The 19,174-nt window shown below is 37.8% G+C and overlaps 1 protein-coding gene and 1 non-coding gene across 3 annotated transcripts in view; one reads left to right on the top strand and one right to left on the bottom strand.

Moving 5' to 3' along the window:
• Ppp2r3a (protein phosphatase 2 regulatory subunit B''alpha) overlaps positions 1-19,174 on the bottom strand; it is a 150,144-nt gene that overhangs the window by 108,616 nt on the left and 22,354 nt on the right. The window lies entirely within an intron of this gene.
• LOC116074075 lies at positions 3,709-3,834 on the top strand. Its single transcript, XR_004112053.1, has one exon. It is a non-coding gene; the product is annotated as a small nucleolar RNA SNORA24 (small nucleolar RNA).

The following is a 19,174-nucleotide window of genomic DNA, read 5'->3' on the forward strand; positions in this document are numbered from 1 at the left end:
AACAGTCAAAGAAAATGCAAAAAGCAAAAAGCTCCTAACACAAAACATCCAGGAAATCCAGGACACAACGAGAAGTTGAAACCTAAGGAAAATAGGTATAGAAGAGAGTGAAGACCTCCAACTTAAAGGGCCAGTAAATATCTTCAACAAAATCATAGAAGAAAACTTTCCTAACCTAAAGAAAGAGATGCTCATGAACATACAAGAAGCCTACAGAACCCCAAATACAACACCAAATGCACTAAACAAAGAAAGAATATTAAAAGCAGTAAGGGAAAAAGGTCAAGTAACATATAAAGGCAGACTTATCAGAATTATACCAGACTTCTCACCAGAGACTGTGAAAGCTAGAAGATCCTGGACAGATGTCATACATACCCTAAGAGAACACAAATGCCAGCCCAGGCTAACTTCTCAATCACCATAAACAGAGAAAACAAGATATTCCATGACAAAACCAAATTTACACAGTATCTTTCCATAAAATCCAGCCCTATAAAGGATAATAGATGGAAAACACCAACACAAGGAGGGAAACTACACCCTAGAAAAAGCAAGAAAGTAATCTTCCAACAAAACTAAAAGAAGACAGCCACACAAACATAATTCCACCTCTAACAACAAAAATAACAGGAGGTAACAATCACTTTTCCTTAATATCTCTTAACATCAATAGACTCAACTCCCCAATAAAAAGACATAGACTAACAGAGTGGATATGTAAACTGGACCCAGCATTTTGCTCCATATAGAAAATGTACCTCAGTGACAAAGACAGACACTACCTCAGAGTGAAAGGTTGGAAAACAATTTTCCAAGCAAATGGTCCCAAGAAGCAAGTTGGAGTAGCTATTCTAATATTGAATAAAATTAACTTTCAACCAAAAGTTATCAAAAAAGATAAGGAAGGACACTTCATACTGGTCAAAGGAAAAATCTACCAAGATGAACTTTCAATTCTGAAGATCTATGCTCCAAATGCAAGAGCAACCACATTCATAAAAGAAACTTTACTAAAGCTCAAAGCACACATTGAACCTCACATAAGAATAGTAGGAGACTTCAACACCCCATTCTCAGCAATGGACAGATCATGGAAACAGAAACTAAACAGAGACACAGTGAAGCGAACAGAAGTTATGAACTAAATAGATCTAACAGGTATTTATAGAACATTTCATCCTAAAGCAAAAGAATATACCTTCTTCTCAGCACCTCATGGCATCTTCTCCAAAACTGACCATATAATTGGTCATAAAACAGGCCTCAACAGATACAAGAAGATTGAAATAACCCCATGCACCCTATCAGATCACCACAGACTAAGGCTGGTCTTAAATTCCAACAAAAACAACAAAAAGTACACATACACATGGAAGCTGAACAATGCTTTACTAATGATAACTTGGTCAAGGAAGAAATAAAGAAAAAATTAAAGGCTTTTTAGAATTTAATGAAAATGAAGACACATCATACCAAAACTTATGGGACACAATGAAAGCAATGGTAAGAGAAAAATTCATAGCTCCAAGTACCTCCAAAAAGAAACTGGAGACAGCTTACACTAGCAGCTTGACAGCACACCTGAAAGCTCGAGAACAAAAAGAAGAGGGAAGTGATCAAGCTCAGGGCTGAAATCAACCAAATAGAAACAAAAGGAACTATACAAAGAATTAACTGAATCAGGAGATGGTTCTTTGAGAAAATCAACAAGATAGATAAACCCTTAGCCAGACTAATCAGAGGCACAGAGACAGTATCCAAATTAATAAAATAAAAAATGAAAAGGGAAACATAACAATGAAATATATATTAAAATAATTATTCTGTTTGTTGAATATTAACAGTTGAAAACATTAAAATCATGTTCTACAAACATCATGGAAATACTATTGATAATTTTTCTTACTGTCCTTGAAATTAGCATTTCCTTAATGTTTAATTTCAAAGAGTTTTTGCTACTTTGAAATTTTTAAAATATACTTACTGATAAAATAATTTCTCTCCTAGAAATACTGATAATCTTTTTAAAGTAAATTGATTGTTAGACAATATACACAGACATATAATGTGTTTTAAATACTCTCTCACTATGTCAGGTGGTATCATATAAGGGCCTTTGAATATATTTCTTAATGATTTAGTTTTAATATTTATGCTTAATTCCCAAAGAATATTTTGTAAGTTTTGAAACAATTTAGTATTCAATGTTAGATATAGGCTCCTCAGTTAAGGATAGTACTAAATATTCATTAATGATATTTTAGGGTATGAAAGGATATGAATACAAAAGTTGAACAAATTTTTTATGTATTATTTGGTTCTCAAAATACTCAATATTATTATATGTTTGATATATAAAATGTATTTAAATAATAAAACTTAAGAAAATGTAAAAAAAGAAAAGAAGTTCAACAGTAACAGATGTGTTCAATAGTAAAGGAAAGTTATAAAGTAGCCCAACTACTTTAGGAATAAAAGTTAAACACAGTAATGGAAGAAATTACCTTTTAAAAAGGCATGCAGCAGAACAACCCAAACACAAAGTACAGAAATAGCATTAAGTTGGGACAAAATAGCTAACTCAATGGTTAAGAGCACTTGCTGTTCTTCCAGAGTACCTGAGTGCAGTCCCAGCAACCACATCAGCCACCTCACAGCTGTCTGTAACTCTAGTCCTAGGATATATGATGCCCGCTATTGGCCTCTGGGAACACCTATACATACATCACATATGCTCACACAGACACCCATACACATCAATACAAATAAAATTCAAGAAGAAATAATGTCAAGCATTAAGAAGTTATACCTGTTTAGAAACCTAGTGTTGTACTTTTGAGGGGAACTGAGACAGGGTCTTACTGTATAGCCCTGGATGGCCTGGTACTATGTAGCTTAAGTGAGCTTCAACTTCCCAAGTGCTGGGATTATAGGTATGCGGTACCTAACTATCAAGCTAAGATTTTTAAAGAATGTTGAATAAGGATACAGGGGGAAGTAACTAATAATGTTGAGAAGCTATCGGATAACTAACTATATGGGATATTTCAGGACTATTTTCTAATATAGTTAATGGACTTATATTAATGAAATATATGAGTACTGGAAAATTTAAATACCTAATATATATTAAAACATGTCAAATTTGTTCTTTAACCAGCACAGCACAACAACAACAACAACAACAAAAACCAAATATTTTTTTTCTGTGAAATTTCACAAATAGAAAAAATGCTTTTCTTAGGCCTGAATAGTAACCAATTGGTTAATAAAGTAACATGGAAGAAATTATGTTATACTAGAGTTTGAAAAAAAAATCAAAGAATATATCTTATTCAATAAAACTTCCTAAGTTAGTGAATATTATTCTACATTCACTGACACGGCTGTAGGCTGCCATATGGGGATACTTCAAATGTGGCTAGGATAACAAAAGGACTGGTTTGTACATACAGAAGTGATATTTGCCCAGTTTCCCCAGTAAAAACGGTACACTTTTATATCAGTGACCCAAGTCAGGGAAGTGATACCACAATTGTGAACTACAGAACTTGTCATCAGTTTTCCACATACTGCTCCCTTTTTTATAACTTTCAATGCATTCAAGATAGGTAATTGTGTTATCCCTCCTGCCCCGAAGCACCTCATAATACTTTCTGAAACCACACACCTCAGCCAGAAACCTTGACAAATGAAGATCTCTTTTTCAATGCTACATTTGTCACTTAAAAATATTTTACTTTCTTAGTCATAGAAGAGCATATTCTTGTTTATTGACAAAACTACCACCATTCAATTGGCATCAGATTCTGACCTTCACAAACAACATTCTTTACTGTTAAAATTCTGTGTGATGCTGGGTTATTGGGCATACTTTTCTAAACTATTATTCAACTGTTTCTAGGAAAAATATGGTTCTTTACTAATGAAAATGAAAAGATGCCTCATAAGTAAATGAAAAGGTGCCTAGGCTCATTTGTGGTCAAGGAAGTAAAGATGAACACAATATATTTACATCTACCAAATCAACATGTAGAATGCCAATCCTTCTCTGACTCTGATAGTAGAAGTATACATTTGTCAGTTTTCTGGAAAAGAGATTAGTTCTATGAATCTAAAAACCTTTAAAAAGTGTATGTGTATGTGGACATCTCTAGTCTGGGCTGTTGCCTGAGACCATGATGATTTTCAAAGACTGAGCAGAGCTAGTCCTGCCCCTCACTGGCTGCAGCACTCAAGAGAGCAGGCACTATACCAAGCCTGGGCAGCACAGAGATGGCACTGGTGGCAGGGGCAGGGATAGGGGTGGGGTATGGGGGAGTGAGCTGGCCCTGGAGTTCATGAGAGTAGGCCATTTTTTTAAATTTATTTTTATTTTGTGTATGTTGGTGTTCTGCCTGCTTGTATGTGTTTGATGGGTATTGGATCCCCTAGAACTGGAGATACATACAGTTGTGAGCTGCCCTATGGGTGCTCGTCCATTGGAAGAGCAGCCAACACACTTAACTGCTGAGTTATCTCTCCAGCCCCTGACTTAACTTTTATGTAATTATTTTTTTAACATGATTGAGTTTAAAGATCAGTCAGCTCAGAATTACACCAGACTTCTCACCAGAGACTATGAAAGCCAGAAGATCCTGGGCTGATGTCATATACACCCTAAGAGAACACAAAGGCCAGCCCAGGTTACTATACCCAGCAAAACTCTCAATTACCATAGATGGAGAAACCAAGGTATTCCATGACAAAATCAAATTTAAACAATATCTTTCCACAAATCCAGCCCTACAAAGGGTAATAAATGGAAAACTCCAACACAAGGAAAAAAATACATCCTAGAAAAAACAAGAAAGTAATCTTTCAACAAAACTAAAAGAAGATAGCTGCATGAACAGAATTCCAACTCTAACAACAAAAATAACAGGAAGCAACAATTACATTTCCTTTCTTTTTTTTTTTTTTTCCGAGACAGGGTCTCTTTGTGTAGCCTTGGCTGTCCTGGAACTCACTCTGTAGACCAGGCTGGCCTCGATCTCAGAAATCTGCCTGCCTCTGCCTCCCAAATACTGGGATTAAAGGCATGTGCCACCACCGCCCAGCACAATTACATTTCCTTAATATCTCTTGATATCAATAGACTCAATTCCCCAATAAAAAGACATAGACTGGGGCTGGAGAGATGGCTCAGTGATTAAGAGCACTGACTGCTCTTCCCAAGGTCCTGAGTTCAATTCCCAGCAACCATATGGTGGCTCAGAACCATCTATAATGAGATTTAATGCCCTCTTCTGGTGTGTCTGTAGACAGCCACAGTGTACTCATATAAATAAAATAAATCTTTAAAAAAAAAAAAAGACATAGACTATCAGACTGGGTATGTAAACAGGACCCAATATTTTGTTGCATACAGGAAACCTACCTCAGTGGCAAAGACAGATACTATCTCAGAATAAAAGGCTGGAAAACAATTTTCCAAGTAAATGGTCCCAAGAAACAAGCTGGAGAAGCCATTCTAATATCGAATAAAATCGACTTTCAACCTAAAATGATCAAAAAAGATAAGGAGGGACACTTTATACTCATCAAAGGTAAGATCTATCAAGATGAACTCTCAATCCTGAACCTCTATGCCCCAAATGCAATGGCATCTACATTCATAAAAGAAATTTTACTAAAGCTCAAATCACACATAGCACCATACACAATAATAGTGGGAGACTTCAACACCCCACTCTCTGTAATGGACAGATCATGGAAACAGAAACTAAACAAAGACATAGTGAGACTGACAGAAGTTATGAAACAGAAGTTATGAAACAAATGGATTTAACAGATACCTATAGAATTTTTTGTCCTAAAACAAAAGGATATCCCTTCTCATCACCTTATGGTACCTTCTCCAAAATTGACCATATAATTGGTCACAAATCAAGCCTCAACAGAAGGCCTGATTTGAAATAATTCCTTGCATCCTATCAGATCACCATGGACTAAGGCTGGTCCTCAACAACAACATAAACAATAGAATGCCCACACACACATAGAAGCTTAACAACACTCTACTCAATGATAATCTGGTCAAAGAAGAAATAAAGAAAGAAATTAAAGACTTTCTAGAGTTTAGTGAAAATGAAGCCACAACATACCCAAACTTATGGGACACAATGAAAGCAGTCCTAAGAGAAAAACTCATAGCTCTAAGTGCCTCCAAAAAGAAACTGGAAAGAGCACACACCAGCAATTTGAGAGCACATCTGAAAGCTCTGTAACAAAAAGAAGCAAATTCACCCAAGAGGAGTTGAAGGCAGGAAATAATCAAAACTCAGGGCTGAAATCAACCAAATTGGAAAAAAAAGAACTATACAAAGAATCAACCAAATTAGGAGCTGGTTCTTTGAGAAAATCAACAAAATAGATAAACCCTTAGCCAGACTAACTAGAGGGCACAGAGACAATATCCTAATTAACAAGATCAGAAATGAAAAGGGAGACATAACAACAGAAACTGAGGAAATCCAAAAAATCATCAGATCCTACTACAAAAGCCTATACTCAACAAAACTGGAAAATCTGGATGAAATGGACAATTTTCTAGACGATTACCAGGTACCAAAGTTAAATCAAGATCAGATAAATGATCTAAACAGTCCCATATCCGCTAACGAAATAGAAAGAGTCATTAATAGTCTCCCAACCAAAAAAAGCCCAGGACCAGATGGGTTTTGTGCAGAACTTTATCAGACCATCAAAGAAGATCTAATACCAATACTCCACAAACTATTGCACAAAATAGAAGCAGAAGGTATTCTACCCAATTCATTTTATGAAGCTACAATTACTCTGATACCTAAACCACACAAAGACCTAACAAAGAAAGAAAACTTCAGACCAGTTTCCCTTATGAATATCAATGCAAAAATACTCAATAAAATTCTTGCAAACCGAATTTAAGAACACATTAAAACAATCATCCATCATGATCAAGTAGGCTTCATCCCAGGGATGCAGAGATGGTTCAATATACGGAAATCCATCAATGTAATCCACTACATAAACAAACTCAAAGAAAAAAAAATCATATGATCATCTCATTGGATGCTGAGAAAGCATTTGACAAAATCCAACATCCCTTCATGATAAAAGTCTTGGAAAGATCAGGAATTCAAGGTCCATACCTAAACATAGTAAAAGCATACAGCAAACCAGTAGCCAACATCAAACTAAATGGAGAGAAACTTGAAGCAATCCCACTAAAATCAGGGACTAGACAAGGCTGCCCACTCTCTCCCTACCTATTCAATATTGTACTTGAAGTCCTAGCCATAGCAATTAGACAACAAAAGGAGATCAAAGAGATACGAATTGGAAAGGAAGAAGTCAAATTATCACTATTTGCTGATATGACAGTATACTTAAGTGACCCCAAAAATTCCACCAGAGAGCTCCTAAACCTGATAAACAACTTCAGCAAAGTACCTGGATATAAAATTAACTCAAGCAAATCAGTGGCCTTCCTCTACACAAAGGATAAACAGGCAGAGAAAGAAATTAGGGAAACAACACCCTTCACAATAGTCACAAATAATATAAAATACCTTGGTATGACTCTAACTAAGCAAGTAAAAGATCTGTATGACAAGAACTTCAAGTGTCTGAAGAAGGAAATCAAAGATCTCAGAAGATGGAAAGATCTCCCGTGCTCATGGATTGGCAGGGTTAATATAGTAAAAATGGCCATCTTGACGAAAGCAATCTACAGATTCAATGCAATCCCTATCAAAATTCCAACTCAATTCTTCACAGACTTGTAAAGAACAATTTGCAAATTCATCTGGAATAACAAAAAACCTAGGATAGCAAAAACTATTCTCAACAGTAAAAGAACCTCTGGTGGAATCACCATCCCTGACCTTAAGCTGTACTACAGAGCAATTGTGATAAAAACTGCATGGTATTGGTACAGTGACAGGCAGGTAGATCAATGGAATAAAATTGAAGACCCAGAAATGAACCCACACACCTATCATCACTTGATCTTTGACAAAGGAGTTAAAAACATCCAGTGGAAAAAAAGACAGCATTTTCAACAAATGGTGCTGGCTCAACTGGCAGTTAGCATGTAGAAGAATGCAAATTGATTCATTCCTACCTCCTGTACAAAGCTCAAGTTCAAGTGGATCAAGGACCTCCACATAAAACCAGATACACTGAAACTTATAGTGGAGAAGGTGGGGAAGAACCTCGAACATATGGGCATAAGGGACACATTCCTGAAGAGAACACTAATGGCTTGTGCTGTAAGATCAAGAATCGAAAAATGGGACCTCATAAAATTACAAAGCTTCTGTAAGGCAAAGGACAGTGTCAATAGGACAAAATGACAACCAACAGATTGGGAAAAGATCTTTACCAATCCTACATCTGATAGAGGGCTAATTCCAATACATACAAAGAACTAAAGAAGTTAGACTCTGGGGTACAGACCCAAACAAAGGATTCTCAACTGAGGAATATTGAATGGCTGAGAAGCACCTAAAGAAATGTTCAACATCCTTAGTCATCAGGGAAATGCAAATCAAAACAACCCTGAGATTCCACCTCACACTAGTCAGAATGGCTAAGATCAAAAACTCAGGAGACAAGGCTGGTAAGATGGCTCAGCTGTTAAGAGCACTGACTGCACTTCTGGAGGTCATGAGTTCAAATCCCAGCAACCACATGGTGGCTCACAACCATCCATAATGAGAAACAAATGAATAAAAAATAAAAATAAAATTAAAAAAATATTTTAAAAAAAGTCTAAAAAAACCAAACAAACAAACCCAAAAACAATAAACTCAGGAGACAGCAGATGCTGGTGAGGTTATGGAGAAAGAGGAACACTCCTTCATTGCTGGTGGGATTGCAAGCTGGTACAACCACTCTGGAAATCAGTTTGGTGGTTCCTCAGGAAATTGGATATAGTAGTACCAGAGGACCCAGCTATACTACTCCTGGGCATATACCCAGAAGATGCTCCAACATGTAATAAGGACACATGCTCCACTATGTTCATAGAAGCCTTATTTATAACCAGAAACTGGAAACAACCCAGATGTCCCTCAACAGAGGAATGGATACAGAAAATGTGGTACATTTACACAATGGAGTACTACTCAGCTATTAAAAAGAATGAATTTATAAAATTCTTAGGGAAATGGATGAATCTGGAGAATATCATCCTGAGTGAGGTAACCCAATCACAGAAGAACACACATGGTATGCACTCTCTGATAAATGGATATTAGCCCAGAAGCTGGGAATAGCCAGAATACAATCCACAAACCACAAGAAACTCAAGAAGGAGGAAGAACAAAGTGTGGATACTTCGATCCTTCTTAGAAGGCGGAACAAAATACCCATGGAAGGAATTGCAGAGACAAACTATGGAGCAGAGACTGAGGAAAGGACAATCCAGAGACTGCCCCACCTTGGAATCCTTCCCATATACATTCACCAAACCCAGACACTGTTGTGGATGCCAGCAAGTGCTGGTTGACAGGAGCCTGATAGAGCTGTCTCCTGAGAGGCTCTGCCAGTGCCTGACTAATACAGAAGTAGAGACTCACAGCCATCCATTGGACTGAGCACAGGGTCCCCAGTGAAGGAGCTAGAGAAAGGACCCAAGGAGCTGAAGGGTTTGCAGCCCCTTAGGACGAACAACAATATGAACTAACTAGTACCCTCAGAGCTCCCAGGGACTAAACCACCAATTAAAGAGTACACATGGTGGGAATCATGGCTCCAGCTGCATATGTATAGCAGAGAATGGCCTAGTTGGTTATCAATGGGAGGAGAGGTCCTTGGTCCTGTGAAGGTTCTATGCCCCAGTGTAGGGGAATACCAGGGCCAGGAAGCAGGAGAGGGTGGGTTGGTGAGCATGGGGAGGCGGGGAGGAACAGGGTTTTTTTTGTTTTGTTTTGTTTTGTTTTGTTTGGAGAGGAAACTTCGAAAGGTGATATCATTTGAAATGTAAATAAAGAAAATATCTAATAAAAATTTAAAAAAGAAAAAATAAAGTCAATCAGCGTCATTTATTCAAAATATTGATTCCCATGGCTAGCTATGCAGCTTAGTACAATGCTTGGCTAGTACACAGGCCAAGAAGTCTTATCCTATTACCATTAAAAAAAAAGTATTTTGTCCTCATTGAGTTATGTTGGTACCTTTGATGAAACGAACATGTAAACAACAACAAACAACAAAAACTAAGTAACCATACACATTGTTATGTGTATCTAAATTTGTCAAATATACTTCGTGTGTCTACTGTGAATATATAATCTTTATTGTTTATTTTGTTAATGTGGTGAGATGGTGAGAGCTGAAGTTCAGAGTGAACATTTAAATTAATGTGTAATAAATTAGGAAGCCAGGAAGCAAGGAAGCACTTAGAAATAGGAAGATAAATTAAAATAGTAAAGAAAAAGTTGGTAGTCATTGACTCTAAGGAGTAGATCCAGATCTACTGTAAAAAGTAAAATTTATCATTTTTTAAAAAGGAGTTAGAATACTTTATATGAAATATTCAAATAAGATTTATAACAAATCCTAGAAATTAAAAGGAATTATAGAGCTTTACCTTACTTTTATGGATGTTTCTGCTTTATTTCATAAAGAAATCTGGGCCGTTAATAAAACTTTAAGAACCATAACGTAATGATGGAAAACAGAAAAAAGTATTACACATATTGTTCCACTTCAGGAAACATCTGGAGCAGAGAATATGAGGTAAAGAAATTCCATTGTTTATCTCAGTCAGTGAAAGGGTTCAAGAAGAAATGAGCAGCATACATTGAAAACAGTGGGATTGGGTGAATTTCCTTGTCACTCAAAACAGGTCATTTAAAGGGTCTGAAGAGAACTGTAGAATACCCTTTATTTAAGAGAGTCCAGAAGGTATGATGACTCAGAAGTAGTGAGTCATTTAAACATAATGAAGCTATTGCTGTGCCTGGAAAATAGAGGGAATTTTGCTGATGACTCAGTATGGAAACTGCTTCCAAGACAACAGTTTGGAAGAATACAAAACACGTACTACAGAGCTACTGAGTAGGGGAACAGGGGGAAGGGACCTGGAGGATTTTGTTTATTGTATTCAGTTTTAAATAGTTGAGAAAATAAACTGAAAAAGAGAAATCATTTCATAAGAGATTGTCTTATATCCTAAGAAAATGTATATATAACTATAAATGAACACTACTTTGAGTTTAGAAATATTTTAATGAAGAAAATATAAAGATTATTGTAAGAATATTTCAGCAGATGAAATAAATAATTTGAGTAAACTTGAGGTAGGAAGTGCTTAAAATCTTTCTCTTGTTTTATTTTACTATTCTTTTGTTACTGTTAAGATAAGTACTCTCCATGTAGCCCTGGTTGTCCTGGAATTTGCTATTAAGACCAGGCTGGCCTTGAACTCACAAAGATCAGCATGTGTCTGCCTAAAGGTATGTGCCACCAAAACTTATACTTACCATCAGTAGACACGCTAACTGAAAGGGGGAGGTCTTGCATGGCCCCACCTCTAGACAAAGAACTACAGGCACATACCGGAGAGATGCTCAAAGTTTAAGAGTCTGACTTAGCAGGGCAGTGCTGGTGCAGGCCTTTAATCCCAGCACTTGGGAGGCAGAGGCAGGTGGATTTCAAGGACAGCCTGGTCTGCAGAGTGAGTTCTAGGACAGCCAAGGCTATACAGAGAAACCCTGTCTCGAAAACCCATTAAAAAAAAGGGGGGGGGGCTGGCGAGATGGCTCAGCGGGTAAGAGCACACTGACTGCTCTTCCGAAGGTCCTGAGTTTGGATCCCAGCAACCACAGGTGGCTCACAGCCACCCCTGATGAGATCTGACACCCTCTTCTGGTGCATCTGAAGACGGCTACAGTCTACAGTGTACTGCGCCAGAGCGAGTGGCACCAGAGCGAGTGGCGCCAGAGCGAGCAGGCTGTCCTGAGCTCAATTCCCAGCAACCACATGATAGCTCACTGTCATCTGTACAGCTACAGTGTACTCATACACATAAAATAAATAAATCTTAAAAAAAAAAGAGAGAGAGTACTGGCTTTACACCTACCTGAGGACCCATGCTCTATTCCCAGCCCCACATGGCAGCTCACAACTATAACTACAACTTCAGGTGATCTGACATCCTATCACAAACATACATGCAGGTAAAATATAAGTGCACATGAAATAAAAATAATTAAAAAAAAAAAAGAACCACAGGCAATTGATGACTGCTGAAAGAGGGAGAATTAGTCTCCCTCATTTGTTATCCAATACCAAATGGTCAGTCCTGAAAACATTTACATATATATATAAGAAACACTAAACTGACTTAGCAGATTGTTATTCATTCCCCTTCTCTTTCTTTCTTCCTCTCTCCCTCCCTCCCTTCCTGAATTTGAGAGGCAGTAAGGAATATGGGAGTAATTGGACAGAACAGAAGCAGGGAGAAATAATGCAATTAAATAACCCCTCTTATCTGTATTAACCTGGAAATATGCAGGGCTTCTTGTCTAGCTTCTGTTTCTGTACCAACCCAATCTGACAACACGGTCAAGCCGTTTCCCTCATTGAGATTACACTTTCTCTTTTGGGAAGACAGTGTATCAAATGGCTCTAGGATCCAGAGAATAAGAGAAAAGCAGAAATTGCTTTTCTTGGTTTGAATTAGAAAAAAAAAGTGTTTATCAGATATTATTTGAAGCATAATGAACTGACAATTCATTTTTAATGCATGCCATTTGTAAAGCTACTGCCTCCAGAAAGAAAATTTGAAGGAAGGGCTGAAGAGATAGCTGAGTGGTTAAGAGCAGAGGCTGCTCTTCCAGTGGACCTGGGTTCATTTCCCAGCACCTATACAGTGGTTCACAACTATTGGTCTGTAACTGCAATTCTAGGCAATCTGATGCCCCTCTTCTGGCCTTCATAGGCATGAGGTGTGCACACAGTGAACATAGAAACATGGGGGAACCCTCCCCTCCTCCATATATATAATTTTTTAAAAAGCAAATTAGTTAGGAGTTAAATGGTTAGCTTCAAACAAACAAACACTAAAGTTAGGGATACAGCTAGCTCAGTGGTAGAAAATTTTCCTAGCATGTTTGAGACCCTAGATTACACTTCTATCACACCACAAAAACCATTATTATATATTTTGAAACATCAAAAACATTTGTCTTGGACATTAGATAAGAATAGGCAGTGAATATTTTTAGAACTTTAGAGTGATGCTTCTGCTTTAAAGTTAACAACCACTTGAGTACTGCTACAGGTCACATACTCATCAGGACACTCTACTACAGATTCCATGGCACTGCCCCACCACCACAGCGGCATCTGGAAGAAGGGGATGACTAGCTACCCTTTAGGTGAAGGAAGCCAGCCCCAAACGGTGACTGCCATGCCCAGTTCTGGAGCAGAAGAGAAGGAGCAGTTGGCTGCAGGACAGCAGGATAGGAACAAAGCAGACGGTATTTTCCCCACAGTATTTGGTACTATGCAAATATTAAGTTGGCCTCTAGGGTAAAGGGTAAAGCTGGATCTGGCAGGTATCACAAAACTCTTGCTGCAAGTTGGGAAGGGAGTTAAATTCAGATTTGCACAGAAGGTCTATCACTTTATGTACACCTCAGTAGGCTCCAGAAGCAAACCAAGGAGGTTATAAATGAAGGTTGCTCAGGGTATAGTGTAGTTATTTCTTCTAAATTGAAATATTCCCTCTCTGTGGAAGGTTTAAGATTGGGGACCTGAATGAAATTTAAAAGGTTCAAGAAGTAAACAAAACTTTGAATCTCAGAAAGCTCTTTAAACTTAGAAGAGCTTCCTTCCTGCGGTGATGTCTGTTCCCAGGACAGACTGCAACTTGGTAGGTAGAGACTCCACAACATATCAGGTTGCCTGGGAGGGCCACAGTGAAGTGCAGGAATGTAATTTTTGGGTCAATATCCATGTTAGGCTTGGCTTTTCAGATATGGTAGCTACCTCTGGGTCATCCATGCTCCCAGAGCCCATCACCATGCTCTTAAGTAATCCTAAAAAACTAACGTTCACTAAACTTGGCTGAAATTGTGTCTTTGGTCTGCAGTTGATGTCCTACCTGAGGTGACAGACATTGTCACATCTTCCCAGGAAAGATCATAGAACGGGGCATAAATGACAAACTCACAAGCTAGATCTGGACACAATTCTTTACCTTTAGATCCAGTGCCTTTCAATATCCCTGAACAACCACAAATTCTGGTCATAAAGTAAAAAGAGATTTATTTTTCCTTTAAGTAGGGGCTCAGAACAAAAGTTAGGACCTTGTAAATTCTACAAAAGTGCTTTACCACTAAATTATTCGCTGAGTCACTAAGAACTTAAGTACATTTAAAAATAACAATCTCTCCTGAGAGGCTGACAGTACCTGACTAATACAGATGTAGAGGCTCACAGCCATCCATTGAACTGAGTACAGGGTCTTCAATGAAGGAGTTAGAGAAAGGACCTATGGAGCTGAGGGGTTTGCAGCCCCTTAGGACGAACAACTAACTAGTACCCTCAGAGCTCCCAGGGTCTCAACCACCAACTAAGGACTGCACATGGATGGGTCTGATTGTTCTGGCAGCATGTGTATAGTAGACGATTGCAAATTCGATCATCAATAGGAGGAGAGGACCTTGGCCCTGTGAAGGTACTGTGTCCCAGTGTAGGGGAATGCCAGGGCCAGTAAGTGGGAGAGGGTGGGGTGGCAGGCATGGGGAGGGGGGAGGCAACAGGGATTTGTTTTTGTTTGTTTGTTTGTTTTTTAGAGGGGAAACCGGGAATGGAGAAAGTTAAATGTAAATAAAGAAAATATCTAATAAAAAAGATAAAAAAAATAAATATAAAAATACCAATCTATATTAGTATATACAATGTTCGGAGTACTCTAGAAAAAAAAATTCCAGCTTTTCTTCATTTGTAGGAGTTTATGTAATGAAGTAAATGAGATAAAAAGACTAGATATTAATTCATTCAATATGTATTTATTTAGTCCTTCATGGAGCCTGATGATGGTTTCTTTTGGGGTATATTTTTTTTCCTGCTCCTCCTCATATTATTATTGTTATCATCATTACTATTTTGTATGAGAGAGAGAGAAAGAATATGAATATGAGTGAACTGGGTTATGTGCCAAGGAAAGCACATGGAAATAAGAAGATAACTTGCAGGAGTCAAGTCTCTCCTTCCAGAATCTACAGATGCATAGGATTTACAGATCAACTCAGGTCTGCCCAGCAAACATGTTTTATAGATGAGCTGTCTTACCAGCACTGTTCTTGTGTGTCGAAGACTGCCTCACTTGCGGCCCTCCTGCTCAAGTCTGCAGAGTGCTGGGGTTCAGGTGCAGGGCTATTTCTTTTGTGAGACAGGGCTTACCATGCAGCCCATGCTGGCCTCTAAAGACTGCTTCTTTTGCCCCCAATGTTGGGAATGCTAAGATTACAGGCATGTACCATCACATCTGCCTGGCAAATATCCTACACATATAAACAGACATAAAGAGTTTTGTGCATATTTTGAAAACAGAAGTGACATAACTTATTGTTTTCTCAATTTAATAAAAACACTACTTTACATGGAAATTAAAATCAATTGTCATGTGCTTTTTTTTTTTGGTCAGCTTGACACAAACCTAGACAATGTAAGAAGAGGGAATTTAATCTTTTTGGTGTTTTGTTTTGAGACAGGGTTTCTCTGTGTAGTCCTGGCTGTCCTGGAACTCACTCTGTAGACCAGGCTGGCCTCAAACTCAGAAATCAGCCTGCCTTTGCCTCACAAGTGCTGGGATTAAAGGCATGTGCCACCCCTGACTGGCAAGGGAATTTAATTGAGAAAAGTTTCCCTAAAACTGTAGACAAGTCCTTATGGTATTGTCTTAATGAGTGATGTGGGAAGCTTACTCTGGGCAGTGCCAACCCTGGACAGGTGGTCCTGAGTTGAACAAGAAAGAAGGCTAAGTAAGCCATGGGAGCAAGCCAGTAAGTAAAGTGATAACCCTCCATGGCCTCTGCTTCAAATCCTTCCTAGGTTCCTGCTGTGAGTTGTGCCCTGACTTCCCTCAGTGATGGAGTATGACCTGAGAGCTGTAAGCTGAAATAACCCTGTTCTCCCCAAATTGCTTTTGTTTATGGAGTTTTATCACAATTGAAATCCCAAGACATTATACCTATAATTACTATACATTATATGAATACACCATACTAATGTATTAATCTCTGCTAAGGTATACTGTAGGCTGTAGGATAAGGTGAAGGAAGGAGGACTAGCAAAGGCCCTACAAGGAAAGGTGCTGTGTGTAGATATAACCCCTTGAGTTTGAGCTCTACATCGCACAAGATGGCAAAAAACTCTTCAGAGAGCTGTCCTCTGATTAACGCACGCCTACATAAGCCTGCCCTCACACATTAATTAATTAATTAATTAATTAAAAATTTAAAAAGGAAGCAAGCAATAAGGAAAGGATTAAAATTGATTTCCACTGTGGCAGCTTTCAAAATATTCTGAGGGAGGAAAGAATTAGCCGGGCAGTGGTAGCACAGGCTTTTAATCCCAGCACTTGAGAGGCAGAGGCAGGGGGATTTCTGAGTTCCAGGACAGTGAGGGCTACACAGAGAAACCCTGGCTCAGGAGATTTAATCTTTTAGATATAAATGAATAATGTCCAAATCTTGAATTGTTTGTAGACAAGGAAGAATTACAAAAAAGAAATAAACAACAAAACATACTTCGCAATATCACTGAAAGAACTCAGACAACTAAGAACAGTTGGTGGACTTTCCAGGAAAAACAAAAACAGTTTTAATGCTCACTCACAATCACTGCCTGCCAAGGAAGTATCAGAGAGCACCATCTAACACAAGCTCAATGAGTCCTTCCCTCTCAAGGAAGTATCAGAGAGCACCATCTAACACAAGCTCAATGAGTCCTTCCCTCTCAAGCGAATAGGTAACTAAAGACCTTATGTGTCTTCTCTAGGGCTCCTCCACTTCCTCAAGAATTCATGTGGGCTCTGTGGGTTATGAACTGTGCTTGTCTGAGTTCCTACTGCAACAGGAACAGCTTTGCTTTGATCTTTGTAGATACGAGAGCTTAAAAAATTGTTTCACTTGAAAAAAATTCCTTGGTAAAAAAGTACTGAAAATACATTTACCCTTCACTCTCATTAATCAAAAATGGAAAACATGTATCTATAACAGAGAGATCTGCAAGTTAGCACTGTTAACATAATCAATTTCAGCATCACTAATGGTATGGCAATCAGGCATCATGTACCTTCATACATGGTGTAACATGAAAATTATAGTATCTATCATCTATAGAGTGTTCTTACTAAAATACTTTATCTTTTTAGATCTAATGTCCAGTTAAAGTGACCACAGGACCTAGCGATATTCATAATATAGACTGTTGTATAAAGCACTTAGCCTAGTTCCCTTCAGTAAGTTCTATGCCATGAAACTGTTGTGTGTGTGTTGGGGTGGACATCAGATGGGAAGGATCTGGAGGATAAGTGCATGTTCTGAAATTTTAACAGAGTGATATTAAGTCAGCGTATGAGTCTTACCTGAAATACGATGCTACTGAAGAGTTCTGAGCAGAGAAAGGACATGATTTCACTCACTTTTTAACAAAATAATTCTGAATATCATGATGAGAACGAACTACAAAGAACATGAATAAAAGAAAAAAAAAAGGAACCAGAAAGAAGTTTCCTGAACAATCTAGGCAAAAATGATGCTGGTTTGAACCAGTTAGGAGAAAAACAGTTAAAGGAAAGTTAAGTTTCTAGATGTATTTTAAAAGTAGAGGCAATGAGACAGATGTGGAAAAGGTAAAAAATGAGTGTTTAGGGGGCTGGAGAGATGGCTCAACAGTTAAAATAACTGGCTGTTCTTGCTGATGACCTAAGTTCAAATTCCCAGTACCCACATGGCAGCTCAGAATGGTCTGTAACTCCAGCTCTAGAGGATACAATGCTCTATGCTTCTATGTATCAAGTGTGTATATGGTATACAATACATATATGCATAGATAAAATTAAACAAAACTCAAAAGTTACATTTTGTCTTGTTTTATCTGAGTAACTAGAAGATGTGAAGCTAAGCTTGGAAGACCAAAGAAAGAGCAGATTTGTTGGTGGGTAGGGGAGTGGTGGTGGCGTTTAAGGTCAGTGGTCCCATACTGGACATAGGTTCTATAAAAGGGTGTTCAATTCCTGACAGAATTGAGATTGTAGATTAAGGGGAGGACTATGGGCTTGAGATTTGGCAAATGTATATTTGTGAGTTCAAGGCCAACCTGGTCTATATACAGTGAGCTCCAGGCCAGCCAGCACTATACAGTGAGACTGTTTGGGGAAGAGGAATCAATAGAAGAGACTGAGAAGTGGCTAGAGAGAAACTATAATAAATGCATTTCATCTCTGATTCAGATGTCTATATCTTCTAGTATTAGTGAATCCATGGTAGGTTAACCTGAATATTTTAGCAAGAATGAAAACACCAGCAAAGAAATCAGGTAAAAATCTTACATCCTTCTCAATTATTGACAAGTATCCTAAAGGCCAAATGAAGAAAGTGTTTCAAGGAGGAACTGATTAACTCATCAGAATGTTAAATAAGTACTGAGAAATGGCAGGGGTGGTTATCAGGGTTGTCAACTGGTAAGTAATACTCTGTCCTTACTCCTGGAATTATGGAGAAAGAAATATGGTGGCATAAGTTTGAAAATAGAGAGAGAAAGAAAAGAGAAGTTACCATTAAAATATAGAAAATTGCTTCAAAAAGTTTTCTGGAAGTTTATGTAAAATAAAGCAATACTTAGAAGGGAAAATGAATATAAAAAAGTATTGATTTTTTTAAAAAAACTTTCATTGCATGATTTCAATTTATCTGAATTTGTTAACATTTAAGAATATATTTTAAGTAAATAGAATTAAATAACATTCTTGTTTCCCTTTTGTACCACCACTCCTCCCAGAGACCCCCCTTCAATACTTACAATATCTTTTTTGTCATATTCTTTAAAATTTGTAAAATATTATAACAGTAAAAATGAGTATTATAAAAATTGTTTGATATAAAACAACAATCAATTGAAC

Source organism: Mastomys coucha, unplaced genomic scaffold (genome assembly GCF_008632895.1).
Source record: "Mastomys coucha isolate ucsf_1 unplaced genomic scaffold, UCSF_Mcou_1 pScaffold23, whole genome shotgun sequence".
NCBI lineage: Eukaryota > Metazoa > Chordata > Mammalia > Rodentia > Muridae > Mastomys > Mastomys coucha.